Consider the following 13919-nt stretch of genomic DNA (forward strand, 5'->3'; position numbering starts at 1 on the left):
TTCAAAAATGTGGCAACGGTACGAATCACCTGAACAAATCTTTGATTGAATATGGCTATGACAAAAACCAAGCCATTACCGAACTTACGTCTTCGTAAAGGGACATTGTGGCAATATAAAATCCTTGATGAACCCTGGTTTGATTCATTGCTTCAGAAGGTCTAACAGGTATTAATAGTACGTCAAGAACTGCATTCCAAATATTTAATGTGCCACGGAATGTAACTACAATCTCTTTACGCTTCTTCGAAAGCGTAATAAGCGCTAGCGTGTTATGATCGTTGTTCTCGAGAACTGAAACAGATTTGAACTACCTGATGCATCTGCTGAAACGATTTCTGAATAATGCTTTACCTCTGGTGTCGTCCACATCATAACGAAACTTTAAGCAATATTCACACGTCAAATTCTTGAGGTCGTATCCAAAATGTGTGGCCTGGCAATAGTAGTTATAATACTTGAGTTGCTCAAAAGTTGGTAATTTATTTTGGTTTGCAGCAGTTTGTGCGTTCGAAATAGACGCTGGTCCATCAAAGAGTAAACCATTTAATGGATGAAGTAAAGGAACCAGAGCTTTAAGTAAATACTCATCGGTTGACGGTGTGTATGTTTCTACAGTTGCACAAACAACAAGTAAGCATACAAATCGATTTGTTAACATAACGACGCGACAATTCGTTCAGTGTCTACCGTGTCTACTTTAACTGTGATGGATAAAATATTTGTGTTTAAATGCCATTGAAATGGCTTGTTAAATCCTTATCACCTAGTCAGTCCCTCATTCAGATATGTCAGCCGAACTGGTTGGGTTGGGTGGTTAGCGCGCTTCGTTAGTAAAATGAACTCGTTGTTGTAAAATGTCTGAACCATTCGATCATTAGGCTCTCTAAATTGGTACTGCTATACGTGTTATTAGATAGAAAATAGAACCGTCGATGAACGACCTCCATTAAAGACAAATAGCTTCAGACGATGTTGACAAAATTAAAATTAAATTTTGTCCAATTCGGATGGATTGATAGTCGTCAATGACAATGTACTTAGTACTGTTAAGGACTCATCAACACATTGAATGCCGTTAAACGAAGAAACAATATTTCCAGACTGTCATGTCTATTCCTATTGAACCTAACTACATTTAATTAAACCTAACAACATTGAATAAAACTACAATTAAGTCGATTTTAATTACCACTTGATTATCACACGTCTTATCTCAGCAATTAAAATGTAAGTTTTCGGCTAAACAAACCCACGACATTTGTATAACACAATTTACATTTGCAGTTTCACGTCAGAATAACTGTCGTGACGCAAGTCCTTAACGACAAAAGGACATTAAACATAGCTAACGCCGACCCGTACGAAACACCTATTCGTATCAAAAGCCTTTAAACTCTTCATTTCTCTTACTTCATTTTCTTCTCTGCTGAAAAACTATTCTCCCTTTTAAATCACTTACATTATCCACTATTTGCCTTGTTATCATATACAATTAAATTGCCGGGGGCAATATAGACAGCCCCGTACGAAGTCAAATTTCATAAATTCCTATTTAAACAGCTATTTACCGCTATATTTACCTATATTACACTGTAAATAAACATTTCACAGATAAATATATGCTATTATATAGCTCTATATGCCTGTATATAGCTCAATATAGGTGAATATAGATATATATAGATGTCCATATATGGAATGCCTGAAACACCCCACACACGTAACAAATTATTTCCATGTTAACAGAAACTCTCTAAGTACCATTTTTCCCACTTTATATCACTTTTAATAAAATCCAATATGGCCGCCGGCAGCCATTTTGTTAGGAGACCGGAAATAGTACCGACGCTTTACATTCGTTAATACCTTTCAAACAAAAAAAAATTCATGAAATTCGGTCAAAATTTACTCGAGATATTGTCAAAATACACCACGTTCACTGTACTTCCGAGTAGCCAGATAAGAGCTCACTCCAAGAGACCTAGCTCACGCTCCGGAGAACATAATTTCATAAATTTTTTTTCCCTGCTTGGTACGGTCAATACCTATCTAATAAAGCTAAAACAGACGAAATATGTTGAAATGTGGCCGACCTACAAGCAAAAACTGCTTGCCGCCCTGTGCCTGTTCCACACCAAGGGGTCTAACTCACGAGTCGGTCATCCGATTTCCATAAAGGGTCGATCGGTATTGTAAATACCTTTTATTTGACGTATCACTTACAAGTTTAACGTTTAAATGTCCGGAGATATCTTCGAAAAACCGTAAAGCACTTATTGGGCCACAGCTCGGGTCGATCCAAAATCACTCATCTTCGAACTTAGCCTGTCTTTTGACATTACCAAACGGGAAAAAAAAGAATTTTCAAAATCGGATGCGTTTTACTCAAGTTATCGTGCAGACAGACAGACGGACAGACGGACATTTATTTTTTCGCGGGTTTGGCATCTCTAGACAACCACAATAGGTTTCCCCTTACTCAGGGAGTCCAATTCGACGTGTTACAAACGTATGCGTCAACCTATAAGACCCCAGTACTTCGTACGGGTCTAAAGATGTGGTGTAGATAGGTATAGACTGGCAATTCGTAGACATACAATTCGCATAACATACACGAGATACACCAACACATTCGTACGTCGATCGAACGTCAACCAAATTTTGAAAAATAATCCATACGAATCAACGTTGGTGCCGGCTTTCGAGTACTCTAAATTTATGGTATTCCAAGTGGTACTCACACCATTAGACGGTTCGTATTTACTTTTGCTTTAGCACTCGAACAAATTTTTTTTGTATGAACGGCCAGTCTATTTCTATTTAGTCTACGGTGTCGCCACCATTAATTTAGTCACCACCTAACTTTAATTCGTTGTTCACTATCTGCGTATTGCAACTCGCAACTTTTTGTTCGATGATTTAATTCGTTCATTGAACGTATTTTCATCCCAGACCGACAAAATTTCATATTGTGTTGATCAGCATCAGAGTAACTGAATTTAAAATTCAATAAACTTCCATCAATAATTTATCATCAAAATCTACACATTTCGTACATTTTCCAATTAAGTTTAACCGCCCCATTAAAAAACTTTTTTTTTCTTCTTCTCTCTGTTCATCTACATCAAAACCACTAACTAAAAGCGATTTCGTGATTCATTCTCAGATTTATCTTTTTTTATTATTATTTTAAAAATGTTTCCCAAAAAGTTTCTTAATATTCGTTGGAAGCATCCAATTTTTTGCAATTATATTGTAACCATTCTCTCGTCCGTACCTCGGGTTTTCATCAAGTAAGAAACGGGAGAAACGTCAACATAAACACACTATTTGTTAAGGGAAATATATATAAAAGTATAGGGAGAGAGAAAAAAAAAGTTAAACGAAGAAAAACCCCAAACGAAATAAACGAAGACGCGAACGCGCAATCAACACAAAGTTTTTTAGTATTCAGAACATAAAACTTCTCCTTTTAAAAATGTTGGGTATGGAGATGTCTGTAGTCGGAAAACATTCATTTGTATTATAGATTTTTCTGTTCGTCATGTATTTTTGAACTAACTGATGTTGGAGCAGAAACGAGAAGAAGAAGAGAAAAAAAAACGAAGAAAATAAATAAATCGAAACCGAAAAATGGTGCAATCGGGGCGGTAAAATGGAAAAGTAAAATTTATGTTATACCGCCGGAAAGATATAAATAATGATTTCTATGCTCGTACATCCAATTATTAATATTGGAAATAAGTTGGAAAATTCGAGTAAAAAATTGTAGGAAATTGGTGGAAACTTTGAAAGATTTTCTCTACTTGTCGGTGTATTTTCTTTTTGCTTAGAAAAGCGATTTTAATGGAACATTAGTACTTGAGAGTTGTTTCTTTGGAAATTAGTTTTGAAGTATTGCGGTTGCATTTGTCTGTTCGGTGTTTAAGTATGATCCTACCAATTCGAAAAATATATTGCAAGAAAATATGTACTTCCATAGCGAGACTTATAGCCACTTACATATTGATAATGAACAAGCGATTATAAGTTTAAGAACAGAGCCCGCAGTTTAGATTATATATTTTCAGAGATTTGCACTTAATTACAACTTCGATTATAGGTAAAGGGGGTATCGGGAAATTCTGTTTGGAAACTAGAGCTGAATTGTCCTAGTACTAGTACATTTCATCATAAAACAACTGGTGTCAGCGCTCTATGAACCAACTTCATTGCTATGACATTTTATGGATATTTTACCAGAGTGAAGTTATTTCACAAGAAAATAGAGCGCAAAGAATGAAGTACTGAAATAAATTGTGGCGCCTCTACGGGTGGACCGACGGAAGTTAGTTTTTCAGATTATTTTTCAGATAATTTTTAGACCCGTACGAAGTACTGGGGTCTTATAGGTTTACGCATACGTTTGTAACACGTCGAATTGGACTCCCTGAGTAAGGGGAAACCTATTGTGGTTGTCTAGAGATGCCAAATCCGCGAAAAAAAAATGTCCGTCTGTCTGTCTGTCCGTCTGTCCGTCCGTCTGTCCGTCTGTCTGTCTGCACGATAACTTGAGTAAAACGCATCCGATTTTGAAAATTCTTTTTTTTCCCGTTTGGTAATGTCAAAAGACAGGCTAAGTTCGAATATGAGTGATTTTGGATCGACCCCTCCCGAGCTGTGGCCCAATAAGTGCTTTACGGTTTTTCGAAGATATCTCCGGACATTTAAACGTTAAACTTGTAAGTGATACGTCAAATAAAAGGTATTTACAATACCGATCGACAAAAAAAAAGTTTATGGAAATCGGATGACCGACTCGTGAGTTAGACCCCTTGGTGTGGAACAGGCACAGGGCGGCAAGCAGTTTTTGCTTGTAGGTCGGCCACATTTGAACATATTTCGTCTGTTTTAGCTTTATTAGATAGGTATTGACCGTACCAATCAGGGAAATTTTTTTTTATGAAATTATGTTCTCCGGAGCGTGAGCTAGGTCTCTTGGAGTGAGCTCTTATCTGGCTACTCGGAAGTACAGTGAACGTGGAGTATTTTGTCAATATCTCGAGTAAATTTTGACCGAATTTCATGATTTTTTTTTTGTTTGAAAGGTATTAACGAATGTAAAGCGTCGGTACTATTTTCGGTTTCCTAACAAAATGGCTGCCGGCGGCCATATTGGATTTTTTTAAAAGTGATATAAAGTGGGAAAAATGATGCTTAGAGAGTTTCTGTTAACATGGAAATAATGTGTTAAGTATGAGGGGTTTCAGGGATTCCATATATGGACATCTATATATACCTATATACAGCTATATTGAGCTATATACAGGCATATATAATAGCATATTCCTCTGTGAAATGTTTATTTACAGTGAAATATAGGTAAATATAGCGGTATATAGCTGTTTAAATAGGAATTTATGAAATTTGACTTCGTACGGGGCTGTCTATATTGCCTCCGGCAATTTAATTGTATATGATAACAAGGCAAAGAGTGGATAATGTAAGTGATTTTAAAGGGAGAATAGTTTTTCAGCAGAGAAGAAAATGAAGTAAGAGAAATGAAGAGTTTCACATTAAAGGCTTTTGATACGAATAGGTGTTTCGTACGGGTCGGCGTTAGCTATGTTTTCTGATTTTACTGAACTATCACATTCGATCAGCCTGAGCCTAAAGACTTTCAATTTCGGAACCTTCCACTTCATCGCCCGATGACATCGAGAGCCATCCCAGTCAATCCATCAATTCATCAATAAAGAGTTGTTGATCGGTTGATTCAATTAAAATGATTAAATAAACAAAATTTATGACGAGTCTTAGCTCCATACAAATTCATAACCGATATAACTCCTACGGAATACGCATTTTCAATTTATTTACTATCAATTTCAGCATAGATATTTGTCAGTTGTTTTAACGACTTTTATAAATAAAATATATTTTTTGTGCGTAGCACACATTCTATAAATGAGTCACTCAACTATATTAAACGAAGAAAGAAAAATATTCTTCTTTCATCCAAGCATAATGATTCAATAAATTATGATTATTATTTAAAAAATAATAATTATTATTTCAAACGAAAGCGAAAAAAGAAAAGAATTTATGACCCGCGAAAGAGCATCCAACAAACCATAGTATATAGACACAGAGAGTTCCGAGCTAAAATAACCACTCGCTGAAAATGTAAAAGATACATAAATTTTAAATGCCATCAACTTATCGTAAATAACAAATCTAGAGGTTTTTTTTTTAGCTCGCTGCTCTCTACTAACCACTCGTTCTTGCATTCTTTATTTCGTTTTGTGTGTGCGCGCGCGAAGACTGGTATGGAGTTTTTGGATCTTACAGTTGAATTAGATAAGGAGAGTAACTTTCATTGGTCTTATTATATTGCATTTATGCAATGGAAAAATAAATATAATTTACGTCGTTGTCGAGCGAAAATGTAGTAGGGTGTTTGTCGTCCCACTCGTAACATCGACAGAGGAAATGGAGCGTCTCAAGTAATTATTTATTTTCATAAATCATGCAAAATAAACAAGAAAGTATTGAGAATATAAAAAATTTGGCGTCGCAAAAGTTACAGAGCGATAACAGTTTCATGTTTCGGCTGTAAGGCCCACCAGAAGGAAAAAAATTAGATAAGCCTTTTTGTCATCTGTTATCGAGAACATAGACTAAAATAAACAAAGAACTGAGGCTAGTGTTCCCTTATATAGTGAAATGTAAGTTAAATCTAAAGAAGTACAAGATTTTGCATTTAACATCTAGCGATACTTTGAACAAAGGAAGTAGCAGATTTGCATGTAACGTAACATTATAAGCGAAATTTTCTTAAACAAAAGAAGTCATAGATCCGGTCGTTATCAAGCGACATGGTTGCCGTTTACAAAACGTTGCAGAAATATTCGTTAGAAAAACGAAATTTTTCTCTACATCGAGATCCAAATTTAGACGTCAAAAGATCAAAAGCTCAGTTGTAACAAGCCTTTTAGAAACGGCTAGCTATTTGTTATCGACAACACTGACTAAAGTAATCGAAGAACTGAGGCTAGCTCTTACACTCTTATGTAGTGTAATACATGTTACATCTAAGGAAGTACAAGATTTTGCATCTTACATTAAGCGAAACTTTCTCAAACAAAGGACGTAATAGATTCGGCAGTTTGAAAAACGAAAGTAATTTTCATGGAATCTCTAATTCTATATCCAAATCCCAATTTAGACGGTAAAAGTAGATCAATTGAAGGGACACGTCAGGAGCAAGAAATTAGTTTTGAGTTGTAAGATGTCATATGATAAGAATCGGAAAAGGGAGATCAAAAAGACAATTGTAACGAGCCTTTTAGAAACGGCTAGCTATTTGTTATCGACAACACCGACTAAAGTAATCGAAGAACTGAGGCTAGCCTACTCTTATGTAGTGTGATAGATGTTAAATCTAAGGAAGTACAAGATTTTGCATCTTAAGCGAAACTTTCTCAAACAAAGGACTTAATAGATTCGGCAGTTTGAATCTCGGTTTGAATAACGAAAGTAGTTTTCAAGGAATCTCTAATTCTATAATTCTTAGATCTTAGATCATGGCTTTTACAATCTTAAGACTGAAGATCAGCCGAAATGTATTATTAACTATGGCCCATTAATGCAGTATGTACAGCACGATGGACCTAACACAAATGACACCAGCATTTTAGTATCAATGAATGAGAATAAATTAATTAAAAATATTCCCACTGTTACTGGTACTTTTGTTAATTTTAAATTGGGTCACTAAATAAACTTCTAAATCGAATCTTAACCCATGGTTTCCACTCAGGCTCTGGTTACAAATTCTATTTATTCATCAATTTGATCGCAAAGCCTTATCCAATAACCGTTTTTTTTCCTCATCGGTTCACAACATTTTAAATCTGTATACCACCCCAAGGTCCAGTATCACCATACTACTCAGTTTTATTTTTTTTTTCCTTTCGATGAAATAATATTTATTTTACTCGTTTTTTTCTCTCTCTCTCCTTTCGTAAATATATAAACGATAAATTTAATGTATTACGATGCAAGCTATTTTCAGCAACAATGTAATATAACATAAGTCGTGGACGGATGATGCAAAAGAAATACAATGAGAACTCGTTTTGTTGAATATATAAAAAAAAAATCTTTTTTCGGAAAGATTTCGGTGTGTACCAAGCAGATCAGATACAGGTTTCAATAGTTTAGATAGAGTTTTTAATTCGAATATTTTCGTTACATCTCCAAAGCCATTAAATAAATTCGAAGGATAACTTTATTCCAACAAAATGGAAAAGAGAGAGACGTGAAAAAAAAACCCAATCTTTTGATACGACACAGCAAAAGAACATAAAATTTCGCTGGCAATTTTTTTTTTGCTCCTTTCTTTCCCGATGTCAGTTATGTTTGATAAATATTCTGAACCGAAAATTGCATTTTAAAATGGCTCAAACCCCCAAACAAGATGGTTTTGTTGAGAAAGTTCTTGTCTTCAATTAATCATTCTCACCGACTTGCATTCCTATTTTCCATGCAAAGCGCATTCATTTTGTAACAACGACATTTTGCCATCGTGACTTTCACACTTAAAACATAACGTGTCTGGTTATACATAAAATAGGTATGGGTTGTGTCTCAAAAGGGATCTAAATCTCTGTCGAGTTATATTACCTTAGCTTGTACTTTGCACAATTTTATAGCCATTTCTCCTATTATACAATACGTACGTGTGTGTGTAACGACCTTTAATATAAATTTGATATGAAATTCTACAATGACTATATAGAGATGATCTATTACTTGCAATATTACTTAAAGCTTGGTCGGGCCCATTCTAACCGCCCCGATTTACACTGTTTATATTATACAAGATATCATCTCTCACCCGAGAGTTCTATATAACACTCAGTGTCGCAACAGAATGTTAAGCTTTGTTTGTTCGTTATAGTCGTCATCACATTTTCTCTGCTGTACCATCATCAAGTTAAATGCATTTATCATTGTGAAAGGTAATTAAATTTCAGAGAACCTTTATAATTCCGGTGTCATCTATTAAGAGAATGAAAAATATTTGAACGAAGAAAGACGAAAAAAAAGTACGGAAAATCTACGAGTGAAAAATAGCATTATGAAGACTTCTGAACTTTTTCCAATTTTTTTTATTTTTTATTTTTCTTCGTTCTATCATTGTGGAAGTGGATAAACGAATAGGAATGTATGAAAATAAAAATCCGAAATCATATTCCAATCAAATTATAGAATATATTCGCAGCCAATCAAAACCCGTCACAACTTCCCATAAATAGAATTCTTAAACAGGACCCTTTGCATGTCTCTTTATATATTTAATAAATAAACCTTTCATTATCCCATCAATTACCTCCTCTTTTCAGTAAATCAAGTTATTCTTTAATGGGACTGGCTCACTTTTTTGTTCAAGTCTTCCTTTGGGTGTTTAATGCTTTCTTTATACGATTCCATTCTTAACTGTATGAGTATCCTATTGTTGTAGATCTACCCCTCGGTAGACCGTTATTTGTATTGCAATATAGCCACGGAACGAACGTAACGTATATATTATAATAGTACACATGAATGTCGTTACAACCGACTTGCCCTTGATTGTGTTGTGTACATTATTTTGCGTAAGAATTTTTTTTATATTTCAAAACTCGCTAAATAATTCATTACTTAGATGGTATAACGTTTGCGTGTGACAAGAAGCAGGCCAATAAGGCGGTTTATTATGCAAAAATGGAAAAGAAATGGTTGCGATGACATGTCAACAAATATTTGAATTGACCGAAGAAAATGTGTGATGCTTTTACCATGTCTTGACGAAATTGAATTTTTAAGGTGGCGTTAGAACAAGAGCAATGTTTGCGGTTAGAGCGAAGCGAGTGCTGCAATTTCACACGAATTGGAATTTTCTATTTTCTCCCCGAGGTGACTACAACCTTTTTTATACGGGCGTGAATCACTGGTTTTATCTACGAAACGATCACATTAATTTGTTGAAAACAAGAACAAAGTGACTGTTCAGGACCGAAATAGTTATTTATCTACCAAGGTAGGTATGAAGGTATTTTTTCGCACTAGATGTCGATTGTCGACCCGAGGCGAAGCCGAGGTCGACAAGACGTCGTGTGCGAAAAAATACCGGCATACCTACCGTGGTAGATACAACGTTTTTCGCAATTTCGGGCCATAATCACCTTTCCAATGCAAAACATGTCCTACATTTTGTTCCAAAATTCTTGTGTATACAGAAATTCATTTGAACGATCAAGAAGGCTGCATTATAATACACATTGCAATGTGATGTAAAGAGACGCGTTGAATGAAATCGAGTAGTCAATGCTTAGTATGTACGCTTCAACAATACGTTCGGTATAATTGTGTGACTCTATAGTAGGGATGGGAGACGTTCAAAATTATCGATAATATCAATCGAAAGAAATTATCGATAATTGATTAATCATATCGTTATCGATAATTTAATAATTATCGATAATTATCAAAATATCGAAATTCGATAATTGTCAAAATATCGATATTTTGATATTTATCTGAAAATTCATGACAATATACCGATATATCGGAATATATCGGTAAATATCGGATTTTCGGACCGAAATATCGATACATCGAATTATCGATATCTTGATAATTATCAAAATATCAATAATTATCGATTATCGATATTTTTTTGAGAATTTTCGATAAAAAAAGTCGATAATTATCGATTATCGATAATCGATAAATATCGATAATCATTATCATTATCGCCCATGCCTACTCTATAGCCGAATGGCTATAGTCGCTGCTTTGTGTTCAAAAACCTTTTGGTGTCGAGGGTTCGATTTCTGGTCAATGCAAGATTTTTATTTATAAAAATTTAGCCTTCGTTGAAGGTAATAGGTTCTTTAGCGTGCGAAAAAAAAAGTTCATCTTGCACTGTGTCCGGGAATACAGTGAAATAAATACCTTCAAAACGACATTAAATGGATGCATGGAAAGGTGATGATTATGGACCGGAATTGCGAAAATTTCTATTTCATACCTAGGACCCGAAAAGTGCGACTTTGTCGCACTTTTTCTCCGTCCAATATGAAAATTACTATTCGTACCACGGACTAAAAGTCTTTTTTAGCGTATTCGATTCCAGACCTCGCCTTCGGCTCTGTCTCACACTTATCACACGCTAAAAAAGACTTTTAGTCCTAGGTACGAGATGTTCTATTCTCACTCCACTCTCTTTCTTCGCAGAAGAGAACAGTGAGAAAACATAAATTTTCTCACCTGAACTATCATCACTGACATCGTCAACAAAACGCCATTTTCTCAACGCATTTCAGTGGGGAAAATATTGTTTTTCTACGCCGCAGTTGAGTTTTCTTATATATAGCTGTATGGTAAAACTATTGAAGTACTAGATTTCGCACCAAATCTGAACAAAGAAAGTAGTAGATTTAAAGATTTTAGCCGCTGACGTTTATAATTTTAAAATTGTCAACCAGCATTAGGTCAAATATTTTATGTTATGAAACAAAAACCTTTGCATTCATCAATCGGTTTACTGTTTTCCTTGTTTTCACTATTTCTCGAACATCTTTTCCAAGTTAGATTTCGTTGACTTCATGCGAATGAATGACTCACCTGAAACAAAAGAGAAATTGTGTGAATTAGCACAACAAGAATAAAATATTCAAATTCATTTAAGGATTAATTTGATTTAAAACTTATCAGATCTGAATAACTCGTTGATGGACATCACTTAAAATTAATTCTTTACTTTGCATGGAATTTGAATTCATTCTCCAAATTAAATACGAAAATCTTCTTCAACAACGGACAATGTATGTGTTTAATATAGGACGAATATACAACGACCAAGCACAATAATATAGTCATCCAACTGACTCTATGGATGGTGAAACTCTTACCAAACGGTACAGTAAATTATAAATACATTTTGAGCATACGTCGAATATTCGCCTCCAGTTAGATGCGAATTAAATATGACAAACATATGTGTGATAAAGATCCTGCCACTACTAAAACTTCAACATATTATTATTTGGCATTTAGACATCCTACGGAATGGAAATATCTAAATGGGTACCGTAGTGGAGAAAACGCACACACAATCTAAATGGTGGCAGAGTAAATTGGAACGGAACACACCCTTACGGTTTCGACTAATATACACCGAAATATCACACAAAACGAAATGTATATTATGGAGCTGCTGCACACACAACCATAATTTATGACCTGTGATGGCTTTATAATTATGTTGATATTTTAAGTATATTAAATATAAATGTGAAATAGTGTTTTGCTGAGATAATATGGCAAAGGTTCGAGTGAATAAAATGGAAAAAGGTTAATTTGTGGGGTGAATAATTAGTTGGCAAACTTTTACATTTAAAATATGCTTTCGATTACATCCAGTCATGGCAAATTGCTCACCATACTAGTCGTTGATGAGATGAATCTTAACTGTCTTAAATTTGTCTGTAATGTAGTAGTATCCAGGGGTTCTTAACTAGCCGAAATTTTGTGACACAAATTACCAATTTTCGAAGTATTTCCTCTTGGTAAGTTATATGGCAATTCCATGCCAATTTCGGCAGACGTAGGACACAAATGACACTATCTAAAAAAAGCTAATCATCTGCCTGCTATCGACAGCAGCAAAAAAAATAATCAAAGAGGTCTGTTGAATTATATACCAAAACGCATGTTACAACAAGTGAAGTACAAGATTTTGTATCGAATATGTGACAATACCTCAAACAAGGGAAGTAATAGATTTAGTTTGTTTTTAACACGAGATACGCATTCCGTTTAGGATGGTAACTACCCAAAAAACTATTATCGGAACTAGAGCATGAAAATTTATAGAAAATCCAATTTTACAAAATAATTTTAAATCAGCGAGATCTCCAGTTAAAAGCACTCGGAAAAAGGTAACAGCCCGTTCTAGTCACTGTACGTTGGAATCCATCAATTACGATGGCATGTGTTTAATGAACCATCGATTTAGTGTGGCTTATTTATAATGAACATCAATTAATCACATCTATGAGATATTGGTTTGCTGCGATGAAACGTGTTGAAATTTACGAACCTTTTCCCCGATATACATAACAGGATTGCTCAAACATTTAGTTTACGTGCATTCTATAACATTTCCGTTCGAACTCTCGCACAGAAGTATTATTAGATAAAAGTTATTACCCAAATGCACGAGAGAAGCATCAAACGTATGTCAATGCAGTTTGGTCGATAATTGAAATTATTGAATTTAAATGCCAGACCGGTATAATTTAACGATTTTCGCAATCGGGTTTATCTGTTTAGAAGTGAAATGCATTTACAGTTTGCAGTAATTTATCCGGCCAATTTAGATGAATTTGCGAATTAATCACTTGGTCAACTGCGCCAGCAGCATTTCATGAATTGAAATTACACATTTTCGGAGAATCAACAGTAAATTCGTAAGCCTATAGAAATGACAAACAGGCAAACCAGATAAAGGGAAAATTTATCCCTTCCTTCTGCATCCATACCATGGAACAATCTCGCTAATTTGGTTATTTTTCACAAAATTCATAATTTAAATTATATCACACAAAACGGATCCATTTCACCCTCTGTCCCTCCCCTCTACCGAAACCAATGAGTCAATTTTTCGACAAAAACAAACATTTTTCCACCTCAGATATAATCGACAACCGCACTTAGTTCAATTGCCGTATATATATAAATAGGCGAATGAGTAAGGGTTTTTCGCAAATTTCCTTAGAGACCGAAAAGTGTGTTGGCTAAGTAAAAAATATTGAATACTATGACTCATCGAAATCATTCGATTCAATTCACCCCTCAAAAGCTTATTTTGTACCTTACATTAT

At 34.8% G+C, this 13919-nt stretch overlaps 1 protein-coding gene across 12 annotated transcripts in view; it reads right to left on the reverse strand.

Moving 5' to 3' along the window:
• Positions 1–13919, reverse strand: part of LOC119082642 (chromatin modification-related protein eaf-1-like) — a 269989-nt gene that overhangs the window by 75987 nt on the left and 180083 nt on the right. The window lies entirely within an intron of this gene.

The sequence above is a fragment of the Bradysia coprophila genome, unplaced genomic scaffold (assembly GCF_014529535.1).
Source record: "Bradysia coprophila strain Holo2 unplaced genomic scaffold, BU_Bcop_v1 contig_476, whole genome shotgun sequence".
In the NCBI taxonomy this organism is placed as follows: Eukaryota; Metazoa; Arthropoda; class Insecta; order Diptera; family Sciaridae; genus Bradysia; species Bradysia coprophila.